Raw genomic sequence first — 15,449 nt, 5'->3', positions numbered from 1 at the left:
AAGCATCTCTGAATGCACAACATGGTGAATCTTGGTAAGGTTTTGCAAGGTTACCAAAGGTAAGGTTTACGAGAAGGTAGGAGACCTCCTATGATGTACAGTCTGGAGTTCGATACTGCCAACAAAAAGACAGGAGGTAGGGTGGGAGGCTGATGGCCTGTTGTGGTGACCCTTAAAGGGAGGAGCCAAAAGATGAAGAAGAAGGAGATCCACCTTAGGCTTCAAACATTATAGTGTACCATGCAACAAAGCTAAGATAATCTCACACTGCTTTCTTCAGACCTGAAGGCAAAAGGCAAAGCAGTAGTAGGAAAGAGTACCCAATAAAATGGGCAGTGAGTGCAGTTTTTATTCTTAGTCAGTTAGTTGTTTCCAGCATTGATTACTCATTATTCTCTCAATTATTTGGATTAAAAAAAAACAAGTTTGGTCCACAAAAAATCTTTCTTAATGCCTCTGTTGCTTTGTTAAAATGTTTCTTTCTCATCTGACCAGCAATGCAAAACTAAGAAATATCCAGAAATGAAAATACCACAGACAACACAAGCACAGATGTTCAATTAATCATTCCAGTACCACGTTTTCATTAAACAAAACAACTACTAAAACTGGATGATTGGTGGGTGGTTGATTCGGAATTAGCAAAAATACTTGCAGCTTAATTTTCTATCAGTGGACCAATGGATTAATCGCCAAATTATGTCAGCTCAAACTTAAATGTGAAGTTTTAAAACTAAGAGGATTTAGGGGTGCTGTTAACAGTATAATGCACCCAGTGAGTGTGTAGCTTTTAAGTAAAAGCTAAGACACTGTTTAAGAGATTGAAAGAAAATAATCCTCCCTATAAAACAAATTTAGGTGCAGTTTCATCCATTTTATCTCCAGCTTTGTGCAGACAGTAATTACTAAAAATCTTTCCCATATCTACCTGTTACCCCCAAACCCAATCCTGTTCCTCTTATCTTTCACAGTGACAGTAGTATACAGCCCTGTGCTTAGTGCTGAGTGGGTCATTTCAGGGGTCAGGGTTTTTTAATTGGATAATCCAGTCCCGAGCCAGCTGAGATTAGCAGCTACTCAAACCTAGGGAATTGGTATGATAGTGTTTGACCTGCATGACCATACTGGGTGAAGCAGTAGCACACAGCTCCACCTGAGGGTAATGCATAAGCTACTAGAGATGATGGACGAAAGTTTGTTCAGCAGTACCCATTTTCAGAAATTAGAGATATGAAATTTTCAGACTGTCCTCCCGTAAAGGGAGGAGTTTACTATGTTTTTAAGGTTATGCAACATTTAGCAGTTGCCTGAAAGTGTGCTGGAGTCATCGCTTTTTGAAAAGAACATCAAACAGAACTTGAGCTTATTGGTTAATGTTTTAAAAGTGTTGGTTTAAAGCCTAGCTGTAACATCTTTTATAACGCTTGCCAAGTCATTCTGGGGCTTAAATGTAACCAAACATTGAGTAAAAACGGAGCCTAAAATGGTCCTATCTTAGTGGGATCGCTTCAGACCAGTAACCAAACAATTCCTAATTGGATAACAGCCCTCTTGAGATATCAGCATTATGTACTGGTATTCAAAATTTACCACATCGTGTAATAAACTGTCGTTGTCTTCATGGTGGAGCCTTCAACAAGACTCAGAGACTGTGCTCGTCATTTTCTGCAGCCGTGTGCTTATGTTCACACCCCCCCTTGTGAGTGTGCCTCAGAGTCTGGCACCGCGTTAAGCCTGAGAATGTGCATGTGTCGGTGCTGTCCCCCTAATCCTTACAGCAAATAAAGGGGAGCTTAGTCAGTCTGGTGCACATACACACTGGAGCAGGCAAGTGAGCATAGATGGACACGCTTCACATGCACTAGCACGTGCACTTTTCATATCTTTCTCCCCTCCATCTGTCTAATACTTCATCCTTCCTTTCTTTCACGTCTCTACGATTCTCTTCTGCATGCTTCAACCTTCTTCCAACCCTCTGTATGCGTCCCTGCTCTCTTTCCCCCCCCACCTCGACTGTGAATTCCTGCACAAATGCCTACAGTGTCCCCATCTCTTTGCCACGCCAAACTGAGTTTTGGAAATTGGCTCAAAAGCACAAGGATTACCCCCACGCCCACAACGGTCACCCCCTCAACTTTCCTCCGCAGGGCTCAACAGCCCCTAGTGTCCCATAATGAGAGAGCGGCTGAGCTGCTGAGGTGGGATTTACGTTTAGCAATGGGTACTCGCCCTCTCAGAGTTGTAAGCTGTGCTGTGGTCACAGTTGAGCCCAAGAAAGGCCTCTCTGATCCTACACAACAGAAGTAAATATGCACTCCCTTTGCCTTTGTTTTCTTATAAAGCGTCTTATCATCTACACTCCTTTTCCTGACACCCAGCAGACTTGGGCACTCTTTTATGTTATATTAAGAACTTTCTGTTGTCATGGTGTTTAATCAATGATAGTGAATATGATCGAGGAGTGGGTGGGCTCAGCCGGCTCATTAGCCAGAGACAGCTGTGCTGCTCTGTTCACATCTTTTTCAAGCACATGAATGGATATGACGCAGCAGGAGCAGGTGAGACTGACCATAATGGAGCCCGCAGGTGACAGGATGTTCTCAGCTGGATCAAAGGACAGTTTTTAAATTTTTGTCTTATATAAAAATAATCAGGTGCCCATGTGAACAATCAAACAGGGCTTTCTTGTCCCTCGTGTCCATAGTGGCTAACAAAACTATATTAGAAATACTGAGCATGACAATTAATCTGATGTCAGCTTTTTGAAATATTATTAAGAGTAACTGTAAATATTATTTATTGCGAATCTTGGTCGGTTTAATCTGGTGATGGAGAATCCTCTGTCAGAGATGCCAGTGTATCAACATCATCAACAAGACACACAGCAACATAGCTTATGATACAATACAGACACAGAGGGCTCCACTGAGCCAAAGCTTTGTAACAAAATTACTGTACAGCTTGGTTAACTTGGGTTTTTAATAACTTAAACATAATAGACATTCATGTTTATCAAATGGCCGAACATAAAGCAAAATTGCATACATCAGTCATGCGCCCCTTTATTTCTGGTTTGTCGTTGGAAGCTAAAATTGTAACTGAAATTAAAGTTTGATTAATTGAACAGCCCTACTTTCAGCGTGAACACTGTACCTGCCTGCACTGATGACGACACTGCTACCTGACAGATTAGGTTCTAGGTTAATAAAAGCTGCTGCCTAGCTGGGGGCTTTATATGTGGGAGCAATATTGCCATCTCATGCAAATTAGGTAAACTCTATGTAATACTTGGGATTAGTTCAGGGTGTATTCTTTCACCCAGGAGCCTGCTGGGACTGGTCCGGCATCCACAACCCTGCATAATTTAGTTGCTATTAGAATATATTTCAAGTCACTTTCTAAAGCAGCTAAGTTAAAAACTGAGAAAACTGGGTCACAAACAAATCACCTGGTCTTTACTTTATCCAAGTGTATTTTCTTAAATGTGGATATTTGTTTCAGAACACACAAGGCCTGTTTTATTGTTTTGGTCTATTTATCATGTTGCCAACAGCAGCAGTAGTGGTATACAGAATTGGTTACAATCTTTTAACTGTATTTGTAATGCAAATATCTAATATGCCAATAATGTAGCGTCAACTCGATGCAGTTATGCGCATAGACATCGTCTAGATGACTCGCTGAAATTCAAACTAAGCATCAGAATGAGGAAGAAGGGTGATTTCGGTGACCTTGAATGCGGAATGTGGTCGGTGCCAGATGGTTAGATCTGAGTACTTCAGAAACTTTTCCCCATGCCAATGTAGAATGGTCCAAAAAGGGGAACAGCAGTTCTCTGTGAAAAAACGCTTTCTTGATTGCAGATGTTAGAGAAGAATGGCCAGACTACTTTGAACTGATAAGGCGGGTAATAGCAACTCAAATAACCACTCATTACAACCAATGTGTGCAGAAGAGCATCTCTGAATACACAGCACGTTTAACAGTGAAGCAAATGGGCTACAGCATTACACCAAGTGCATCTCCTGTCAGCTAAGAACAGGAAACCGAGGCTACAGTTGACACAGGCTCAGAAAATTGGACAACAGAGTATTGGAAAAACATTGCCTGGTCTGTTAGTCTCCATTTCTGCTTTAACATTCAAGTAGTATGGCCAGAATTCAGTGTACACAACAAGAAAACACCCAGCCTCGGATCAATAGTTCAAACGGGTGTAGTGTTGTAATGGTGTAAGTGATATTTTTTTGGGCTTGGATCCCTTTGTACCAATTGAGCATTGTTAAACACCACAGCCTGTCTGGGTGTTGTTGTATTGGTGACCATGCCCATCCTTTCATGACCACAGTGTACCCATCATCTGATGGCTGCTTCCAGCAGGATAATGTCCCATGTCACAAAAGTCAAATGATCTCAAACTTGTTTCTTGAGCATGACAGTGACTTCAGTGTACTTATGAGTCATCCACAGTTACCAGATCTCAGTCCAGCAGATCAGGTCTGGTGTGGTGAAGCAGATTTGCATCATGGACATGCAACTGACAAATCATTAGGAACTAATGTATGCTATCATGCCAATGTGCACCAAAATCTCTGAGAGATGTTTCCAGCAGCTTGTTGAATCTGTGGTGCTAAAAATAAAGCAGTGTTGTAATATTGATAACTGTGATATTTAAAAAATAAATTGATGTCACGTTAAAATGTGTATGATGAATCAGTTAATGTCAGCTACAGTCTTATGTCTCATGTCCTCTCTTTGTGCTCATAAACTAAAGCACAGCTGTGCCCTGGGCCTTGACTCACAGGTTTGTCTACAGGTTTTGGAAGATTTGCTTGAGTCGCTGCAGTTTGGTCGTCTTTTTCTGGCTTTATGATATTTTTTGTACAACTGGAGTATTGCATTTATCAGTGACATTTGTTCATATTCATTTAGCCAATCTATTTTTTAATCATTTGTCTCATTCACAAGAACATAGTGAATTCTTCTTTTTACAGTTGAACCTTTTGAATGTTTTAAATCTCTTTATATGCTCTGTAGGTACTTGCAAAGTCTACATTATTTCTGATGTTCTCTAGATATCCCAATGTTATTACTGGCCATGACAATATTGTAGTTGAAAAAGAAAAGTCCGTGCCACAGCCCTAAACCACCTACAAATCAGAAGACTCAAACATCCATGAAATGACAAGACACATAATGCGTGAGGGTTAGAAGTGTCTGCATAATGTGTGAGTGTAAAGTGCATTTATTAATGAAGCATAAGGAACTGGCATGCTAAAAAGTCCTGTGAAGTCAGTGTTCCCGGCTTGTCCCTAAAATTTGAGTCTGTCACATTTCTGAACGCATGATTAAGCTGTCAGAAGGATGCTGTTAATACGTTTGCCTGCAGGAATATGCACACACTGTGAATAAGTAACTGTGGAATGAAACTGTGTGTTTATCTGACAAAGAAGAGGAAAGTAAAAAAAAAAAGAAAAAGAATCTGCAACACAGTTTTTAATATACGTAGTAATCAGTAAGTGTTCACGTCTGCAGAAAATGTATAGCTGATCTTTTTAAGGCTTTGAAATGGTGTGAGACATTCCTGTGAATGGTTGTGAAAATTCCATCTGAATAGCGAGATCTGATATTTTAGCAGTCATAGGTCAAAATTACATTCTTCAGCCCTTCTCGAGTGGAAGGTACCATGATATCCAACTGTGTTTTCGTTTTCCATGTAGGCTTCTCTTTGATTCTCATCGGTCCAGGTGGTACTGTGCTGATTAAGCATGGTACCAATTTCCTCAGTAAATTACAGTGGCTATGTTTGCCTCTTGGAGACCAGAGTTAATCCATTTACATCACAAAACTGAATAATATAAAAAAGAAATAGACATGAACTAACATTATCCATCTAATTGTCATGATTTAGAGAACCAGACAGACCCCCTAAACCAGCGGTCCCCAACCTTTTTTGCGCCACGGACCGGTTTATGCCCGACAATATTTTCATGGAACGGCCTTTAAGGTGTCACGGATAAATACAACAAAATAAAACTAGTACCGGTACTGGAAAAAAGAAGATTTATTCATCCGTGGCAGCACTCTAAATAAACACCCAGACTTCCCTCTCCCCCGCCACCTCTGAAGGCACAAGGCAGTACTATTGCCAGTGTGTCCTTAATTTGCTCCATCGCCTCCTTCCAGTTGGACATGCTCTAAAAAGTTCCTTTCAATGTGGAGTATCAGCTCTACTCTGACTCCTTTCCATATAGACAAGTTACTCATTCTTTCTCCAAGTGAGAGCCCAGTAACTCATCAGAAGACGCTCACTTGCAGCACTTGTATCCGCAGTCTTATCCTTATTATATTTAATTAGAGCTTGTGGCTACAGGTGAGGGTAGGAATGCAGACGGACTGGCAAACTGACAGCTTAGCTTTAAACTCAGAGGTCCTAATTTTCATCCTTGCTGCTTCATACTCTCCTTTAAACCTGCTCAGTGTAAGCAGCAGGTCAGGGCTTGATGAAGACAACAAAATCACTCCATCTACAAAAAGCAGGGTAGAGATCCTGCAACCACTGAAGCCAATGCTCTCCACCTCTTGGATATTTAGAATTTCATATCAGTAGTTGAAATAAAAGCCAGTACACAATGTCCATAGAAAACACTGAGGGTGTTTTTAAACCTGCATTGTTTAGTCTGATGAAATCAGGTTTGTTTTTTTCTCTTTTCCCTTTATTGCTATGATTTGTTTGGGTGATGCAAAGTCTGGTGAAAGAAAGTCTTTAAAGTTTTATGCTTTCATGCTGTCCTTAACCTTTTGAGTATTCGCGCTAACAAACAAACAGACAAACTGAACTGGCTGCTCGGCAGAGGCTATGTGAATTATTTAATGTGCTTCTTTTTAATATCTCTAGCTTTTGAGGCAGCAAATAAACATTGTGGACCCAAGCATTATTTCACAGGTTTCAGTGGGCTTTTAGTTTCACACTGGAGCGGTAGATGGTAGACAAATGCCCGCATAACATTTTGGAGAGAGTCTTTTTTTTAGTCCTGTGTGCAGCTCTTTGCAAAAAGTATTTGAGCTCTTGGTGACTGTCGCAACAAATTCCAGCAAAAGCGAAAGCTTCCTCTTCTGTCTTTCCTAATTTTGCTCCTGTTTAGTTTGCCCTTGTGTTCAGGCATGCTGCTGCCCCCTCGGATTATACTAAAATAAACAATAACATCTTCTGAAAGAAAATGAATATTCATTGTAATTACATCAAACTCAAGAGTACTGCGAACTTCTACATCCAGCACTAGGGCGGACTCTGTATTAGTAAGTGAAAAATAAACATAACTGGGCTTTTGTCAAATTGTTTTTCCTGACATATCTCAGTGTGTTTCCTGCTTTGTGCAGAGAAGCATACAAAAGAATGAGCACTGAGATGCAGCAGTCTGTTCCTTTGTATTTCAATCCCCTCATTTCATTTTGTCTACTGACTGAAAGTATGGTCAGACTTTGGTCATTTGCCTTGAACACAAGATCAAGAGGCCTCCTAGAGACAGCAGTCTCATAATGATTCAGCCTCTCTCCACTTCTCCAAATGTTAACATCTATTCTCTATCAGTATCCTTTCCAAGTTTTAGTCACAAGTCACAGACTTTGTAATTCTCCATTTAGCTGTTACATTTGAGTCTGTTTGGCCCCCTTGTTGCAAAATATGACTCAGATACATTTTTAGAAAGCTTTTTCAGTCTGCGAACTTCCTTTACATACTGCTTTGCTTCCTATATTTATGTGGATGATCCTAAAGTACACACACACACACACACACACACACACACACACACACACACACACACACACACACACACACACACACACACACACACACACACACACAAAGGAGCAAATGAACCATAAATCTGCTGCAAACTAAGGCTGCTTACTAATATAGAAATGACTTGTTATGACTTGTTCACAGAAGATATTTTTACATGTTACAGTAAGATTGAATGATTGGTTTTCAGTTTTTCAGTCATAATTGGTGACAGACTGATCAGTCTCAGATCAGCCTAGGCAAGCTGCCAACCAATGTTATGGTCTACCAATCCTTGTATAGACAACCAGTTCTGAAGTCTCTTCAGGATCAAAGAGATCCAACTCCAACATGATCAGCCCACACGAGCCGGCATCACTGAAGTATAAAACAGTGGCAGAGTAACCCCACTGGCAGGTCCTGTTTGAGAGTTGCAGAGTCACAAAGAGATGTTGAACATGATAGATAAAGTAGGTCATACTTTCATACATATTCTTTTGGATGTTATTTGTAGAAAAAAGGTCTGTGCTGTCACCTTGAACAATATTTGGCCTTCTGTCTGATCCAGTTGTTGCAATACTGTTTAGAATTGAATCAAACTAGCACACCGTGATCCACTAATGGATCTTCAGCTAAACTGTGCTCATGGTCAAGGTCACATTTGGTGTTCTCAGTGGAATTTAGCTCATTAGTTTGTGAAATGAAAATATCCAATGACAAGAAAACTCATCACTTTCTTTTTGTATATCACACATTAGAATAACCTGTGAACCGTGATAGATCGGTTCTTCACTTCGTGTGCTTTCTCTGTTCCTCTCCCTCTGACTTTGTTTTTAGTATTTCAGTCTTTGGACAGTTGATTTTCTGAAATGTTTCTGTTTTCCATCCTTTGTGATTACCTCCCTACCCTCATTTGACTGCTTTCAACTGTATTCAGCTCATTCTCATTTTGTCTAATTAATAATATATATTCCTACTTTCCCTATCACTCTTTGTCACATCACATCATCTGCTGTGCTTCGTTGTTTATGCAGTTTCCTGGCACAAAGGAGCAAGTTCAGTAACCCCCAACCCTCAATCAAGATTAGCAGTTATATCAAGGCGGTTATCAACCCAATAAGTTACCTCAGGGTTTGTCAATCTAGCGACAAGTGTCCTCGCATGAAATATGTGGCATAAGCATCATTTGACCAATCACAGATCTGGGTAAGTGCACTGAAAACACTGCGGCTGATTTTACAAAGGAAGATATAACTGTCGGTAATAGGAATAGCACTGTAGAGTACTTTAGTATTAAATATGTACATATTTATATTTACATATAAATATGTACATTTCAGTTAGTAAGACTGGAAAAGACCTTCTATAATAATAAGGTTTAGACTTTTTGAAGCTGGGAAGGAAAGTTGTGAAAAAATGATGAGTGTGTAAGTTGACATAGTAATGAGTACCAGAGTGCTAGCATTAAGACATAGGGGAATCTGATGGATTACAATAGTTATTACTTTAAATTAATATTTAGATGTGTGTAAGAAATCATTTTAGTTTTTACTGTTACAGTTGCTGCCTCGGTGGTGTTTGAGAATGAGAATGGTGACGCATAAAACTTTAAAATAGATCAATTTACTGTCCCACAGCTTGATGAAGGAGACAGGAAAATCAGTTCAGTTTGTCTGCAGATCAAAGTGAAATGAACTCGATAGGTTGACCAGGATGGCTGGTTATGCAGCAGATCTCTTGCTGATTGTCTTTGCTATCATGGTGGTAATCAGGTGCCTCTGGTGTTTCAGTTACATCGTCAGCTCATATCTTGCCGTGCTGTGTTTCTGCAGCTCCGAGGAAATCTGCATACACCAAAAGCCACCTAGCTCTGGAATCTAGCTTTAATGAGAAGGACATTACCTGAAACTCTGCACCACTCACCTTTTCCAGAAACTTTTCTGTCTTCTGAAGACCCCTCCTGAGTCTCAGTCACACCTCCGAGTAAGACTGTTAAACTTGAACTCTGCCTTTTACTATAAAATTTATACCCACCTTGGCATTAGCTACTCTGACTTCTCCTACTCCACAGTGCTCCAAGCTATGTCACTGCTGCTGTAAAACCAAAGTCTCAAGTTTCACACTTGCTCAATATTTAAGAACTGGTTGCCTTTCAATAAATCTTTTAAGGCTCCCTTTGGCGTCTCGAGTCTGAATCCAGGGCTCAAATATGACAAAGACTTTGGATCCTATTTAAAAACACCTTTTATACTATCCAAGTATAGCGGTCAGAGGGATACTCCATGATTAGTGACATTTTCTGGAGACCTTAATGGTCAGTATTGGGTTTTTTTATGCCTGTTGATCTCTAATCTTGAACATAACCTGCTCCATTGCAGGTTAGGTGCAACATCAGTTGCCATGGCAGTGTACCCTGTTAAGCAATAAACAGCATTTCCAATACTGAAGACCCAGACTTAACCTTGGATGGAAGTCCAAATCCTGCTTTGTATTACAGGCTTCTGTTTTTGTTTCATTTTTGGACTATGGATTTTTTTTTCTGCCTATACCGGCTTATTTTCTATTTATTTAATCAGCCCCTGTGTTTTCCACTTGGTTCCTCCCTCCACCGCTGCAACTAGATAAAAATGTCTGCTGTGGGGACTGACCTTTTGATGGTAAAACCTAACTAATTAAATTGTAGCCCCATGGATTGAAAAAGAATTATGGCTGAAATAACAGGGTCTGAAATAAAAACCTGCCCAAAATGTCAGTTGAGGGTAAATAAATACTGAAACTGAAGACTAAAAAGGGCAACTTTAAGCCAAGTGACTTAAAAAAGAATAAATAATACTATTTCTTCCTTACTGACTACATATATGTTTTTGTGTTGTCTAGATATGTTTGATCTCATTCATCGTGTGTTTTAAGCCAATATAGCAGAGCAGGTAAGGTATAATATCACAAATATTCCTGTAGACTTTATTCTTTACTTTTTCAACTATGCCTGTAACGGTATCAACAGAGACAATGGCTGCTGTTCACAGCTGTGTATTACACTAAATGATTTATCTGATAATCTGTGAGTTCAAAGACTAAAATCAAATTGGGTAAGAGGCAGAGTGCCAGTATTTCAGTGAAAACATATGTCTTTATTTAAAAGCCAGTAGCCAACACAACCCATTGCCTTTCTTCTTTTTGATTTGCTCTTCTCTGTGCTTAATCTTGGTCTGTTTAAGCAGTGTAGCATCATTTATAATAGGTGGTATTACACGAAAAGCTCAGAGATGGATGAAGGTGTTTGCTTTGGCTATTACTCCCTCTGTTAGAGCGAAACAGCATGACTACCTTGCAGCTCATCTAGATCAGTCTAAATCTGCCTCAGGCAAGCAGGGCCAAGGTCATTGAAGCTTTCCCATCACGTTCACATACTGTGTGCTATATACAGTATAAGATCTAAGGTTAGTCATCACTACCTTTCACTGCTCTGTGTGTAAATAAAACGTATCTTTTAGAAATGTGTCAATAACAGAAGAATCAGTGTTTCCACAGGCAACTTATAGCATCATGTCTCTAATGTCTGAGCCTGGTGCTTCTGCTTATTTTCCTTATTGATCTACTTCTGGTCTACTTGCTCCAACCAAAGACATTTTCCACAGGGGGGGTTCACTGCTCCTTTCAAACCTCCACAGAGCTTCCAAGTCTCTCGTCCCTTCTCTCTCTCAAGCTCCGTGTGTGTTCTGGTGTGGAGCTGAGGGAGCAGTCCACTAATAGAAAGTCTATTGACTGGGCCAGACACTCATTGCTGCTATAATAGCTGCCAGGACCCTCTGGAAACCAGTCGATAAAAGCAACTTGTCTGTCTCCACTAGTGAGAGGCCTTTGTCAGCACTGGAGGACAATTAAATGTCTGATCGACCACCTTCAGATGCAGTTTAGTGTGTGAGAGAAAGCATGCATGGAAGCTGCATAGCAGTACGTGTTTGAATGTGAAAGGGGGGAAAAAGGGAACCAGGTTAACATTGTGTCAGCAAATGCTCTTTGACTGTATATCTCATTGTTTGTGTGTATTTGAGGAAACCAGAGTGACCATTATTTCTTGGGAGCCTTGCTTTTGGGTATTTCTGGACACAGACAGCTGGCACTATTGTCCTACTATTTGTTGCTGTAGAAAATCATACAAACTCCAAGTCAAGTCTCTCAAAATTTTGTCAACAGTAACTTTTCACCCCAAATTAACATTTGGGTGAAAATTTACCAACAGTGTGCAGAGCTGGATACCAGATTTCAAGCCTTTTTTAGTATCTAAAATCTGTCCATGAAATTTCCAGTTCATCTGTTTGCCATCAAGATCTGGCATACAAAGTTTCCTAAGACAAAATAAAGTCCTAAAAAGACCCATCCCACTGAAGTGGCATTTCGTTTAACGACGAGGGTTTATCCTGTAAAAAGTTAAATATGTCTCTAAAGAAGATATTTGTTGAAAAAATATGAACTTTGGAAAACTGTTCTGAAGTTCAGGTATTGCAAGTCTTGACAAGTAGCTGGACTTGTCATTTTTTTTAAAGTAGCAGGCTTTTTGAAACATGCCCAAAAAAAAATGAAGTTTGACATGCTCAACATTGTAATTTTGCACCATCAAGCTGACTCCCAGAGAGCCAGAAATCAGCCTGGCGTCCAGCGTGCCCTAAAAACTTGAGGAAGCTGGACAAGTGAAGGACAAAAGAGGAAGTAGCTGCCCCGAAAAACGAGCAGATGAACAGTATCTGAATGTCATGACCTTAAGAAATAGGAAAGAATTCAGCAGAATGAAAGCCAAAAGTATCATATTTGATACATGAGTTTTTGAGAATAGGAAGCCCCCCCCCAGGAAAAGAGCAATAAATAACAAAAATAAGAATACTGGAAATTAGGGCTGCACGATTAATCGTTAGAAAATCGCGATCTCGATTCATACTTATGTGTGATCTCATTTCCAAATGACAACGATTAAAAAAAAAAAAAAAGACGACCATTGTACCGCATTTTGATCCGGGACGTAATCTGCATGAAAACAAGCGCTCACTCTTCCTGCTCAACAAATGACAAGGGCGGAGCCTTATACCACGTGATACAGAAGCTGTGCCGTGTGATGCTAAAATTAGCAGGGAAAAAACAACGGAGAACACGTCAGGGATGACGAGAAAGTGACAGGAGAAAATCCGTCCCGGTCAACCACCCAAACATCAATAACGGGAACCTTATACAGCGCTTCCCCTTACCCGTCGAACTCCCGCAGGCACAAAGAAATTACGGAGGCTATCACTTATCACCTGACCAAAGATATGGCTCCCATCAACATTGTGCAAAACGAGGGATTTAGGAAAATGATCAACACCCTAGACAAACGCTACACAGTGCCGTCCCGCAACTATTTTTCTATTGTTGCACTACCTGCTCTATACACGCAGCGTCGAGCAACGGTGGAGACGGAATTTCAAGCAGTACAACATTTTGCAGCAACAACAAAACGTGAGACATTTGTTGTTTTATACCTTTATTTATTGTTTTTATGTTCAGTCCCAACTGTTGCGAAGTTGATGTGCAGTTAATAAGTGCAATAAATATTTATACTGGAAAAGAAAATCGTGAGAGAATCGTGATCTCAATTCTAAGGCAAAAAATCGTGATTCTCATTTTATGCAAAATCGTGCAGCCCTACTGGAAATCCGGTTGTTCAGTGATGACGCGACGAATCCTACTTCCGGGTCTAAAGTAGTCTGCGTTTAACATGGCTTTTGTGTTGTTAACATGTTTAATGTTATGTATTTTCTTCTATTTAATCTCAAAAAGCTCCTAAAACAGTCAGTGAACCCTGTTGACCTCCCTCGGCTTTTATTACCACTAATCATTTATTTAAGCTCAGTTTTTAAAACCTTAGGATGTAACTACAGCCCAGCCCATGCAGCAGTATATGAATGACTAACCTCGTATTGTGGATGGATTATCTCAGTTGTTCTCCTGGCTGAAGTTTGGTCCTTTTACAGCATCCTGCCATGCGATTACATTTGTTCCTGACCACCGAGAACACTCACGTTAACTTTTATCGAGTGGAAAAAAAGTTACCTTGTTCATATTATGCTAACGTAGCTGTGTCGCTAGCGGTCACGTAGCACATCATTATATACCAGCTAGCCAAACTTCAGTAACCCTACAAACGTCACTGCTGTTTAGTTTTCTGTCTTCATTTATGCTGGAAGTGATAACAGAGCTGTACGTTTTAATTTGTTTCCAAAACCCCGCAGTCAGGACATGCTATATTGTATTTAGATAGAAGCTAGCGAGCTAACTCCCTGCTAACTTCTAACTCTGTTAAATGTCATAAATTCCGTTTTCATGGATGCCTGGATGTTAAACTCAATTGTTACACCTGGTAGAGCAGAACGCTGATCATTTTATTAAAGATGAAAGCCTTTAGACAGTTTTTCAACTCTCAGTAATGCCATAGTGATCGTTTGATATATGGACCTGCAGCGGAGTTTAGACCCAGACACGGCTAGTGACGTCAGACTGAACAATCAGATAGCAAATATGATACAAATGAAAACAATATATTCAAATTAATATTGAATTCATTTATTATTTTAAGGTTCTTTTTAAGGTTCAATAAAAACTCAGTTTTCAAAAATGTTTCATTTACTACGGCTCATCAAGAAAGACCTAAGACAGTGAGTGTTATGGTTTCATTCTACATTTCAGTCAGTGGTGTCAGGCATCTTGTCAAAATTGATGTAATTATGACAGAAAAATACAGTCAGATCTTGATCCAGCCTTCAATACCATCTGGAAAACGTCCGATTGGCAACAGCTTTATTTTTTTTAGCTAAGCAGTGATCCCAAACAAACTGCCAGTGCAGTAAAAGTACAACTGGGTACAAAAACACACAATGGAAAACTATCAGTCATAGATTGGACTCCCCAGAGAAACACAGCCTGAGCTCTCTTAGATAAGTTTTTTTCATGTCTTCTCCAGTCTTCTTGAAGGACATCCAGTCTCTTCTTTGGATGTTGGCTTCCTTTTCTTCTATTGTCTGCCAAGATGATCCCACACTGCTTCAGTAATGTTGAGGTATACCAAATACTAGGGTTGCTCAATTAATCGAATTTTAATCACGATTACGATCTGGGCTTTCAACGATCATGAAAAATGACTGAGCCGATTATTAGCCCCTCCCTCATTTATCCGCGACACCTTAAAGGCCGGTCCGTGAAAATATTGTCGGGCATAAACCGGTCCGTGGCGCAAAAAAGGGTGGAGACCGCTGATTAAGAGGACCCGAGGGAAGCTCGGAAAGCTATAGTTATTTGGAGAGGAGAGTGACTGCCGTTGGTTGAAAAGAGTTAAAAAAAAAAAACTTCAGTGGTGTTGCACACTATTTTATATTATTTTTTTTAAAGTCATTGTTAACCCTTTAAAGCCGGTCAGAGCAGCACGCTCCGTTTTGCATAACTATTTTTAAATCCCTGTAGAACCTGAACCGTGTAAGCTAGCGCAATAATTTGTTTTCCATATGAAACCGGAGGAGTTGTACTTACATCTTATGCCATCAGCTTGTCCTCGGTCACGGTTTCGTTCCACATATAGCTTTGCAAAAATTGCATAAAAAGCGCTTGCAGGAACAAAAACATAATATTCTAGAAACACGCTTTG

This window comes from Astatotilapia calliptera, chromosome 13 (genome assembly GCF_964374335.1).
Source record: "Astatotilapia calliptera chromosome 13, fAstCal68.1, whole genome shotgun sequence".
Lineage (NCBI taxonomy): Eukaryota > Metazoa > Chordata > Actinopteri > Cichliformes > Cichlidae > Astatotilapia > Astatotilapia calliptera.
Note: the sequence above shows the minus strand (reverse complement) of the source record.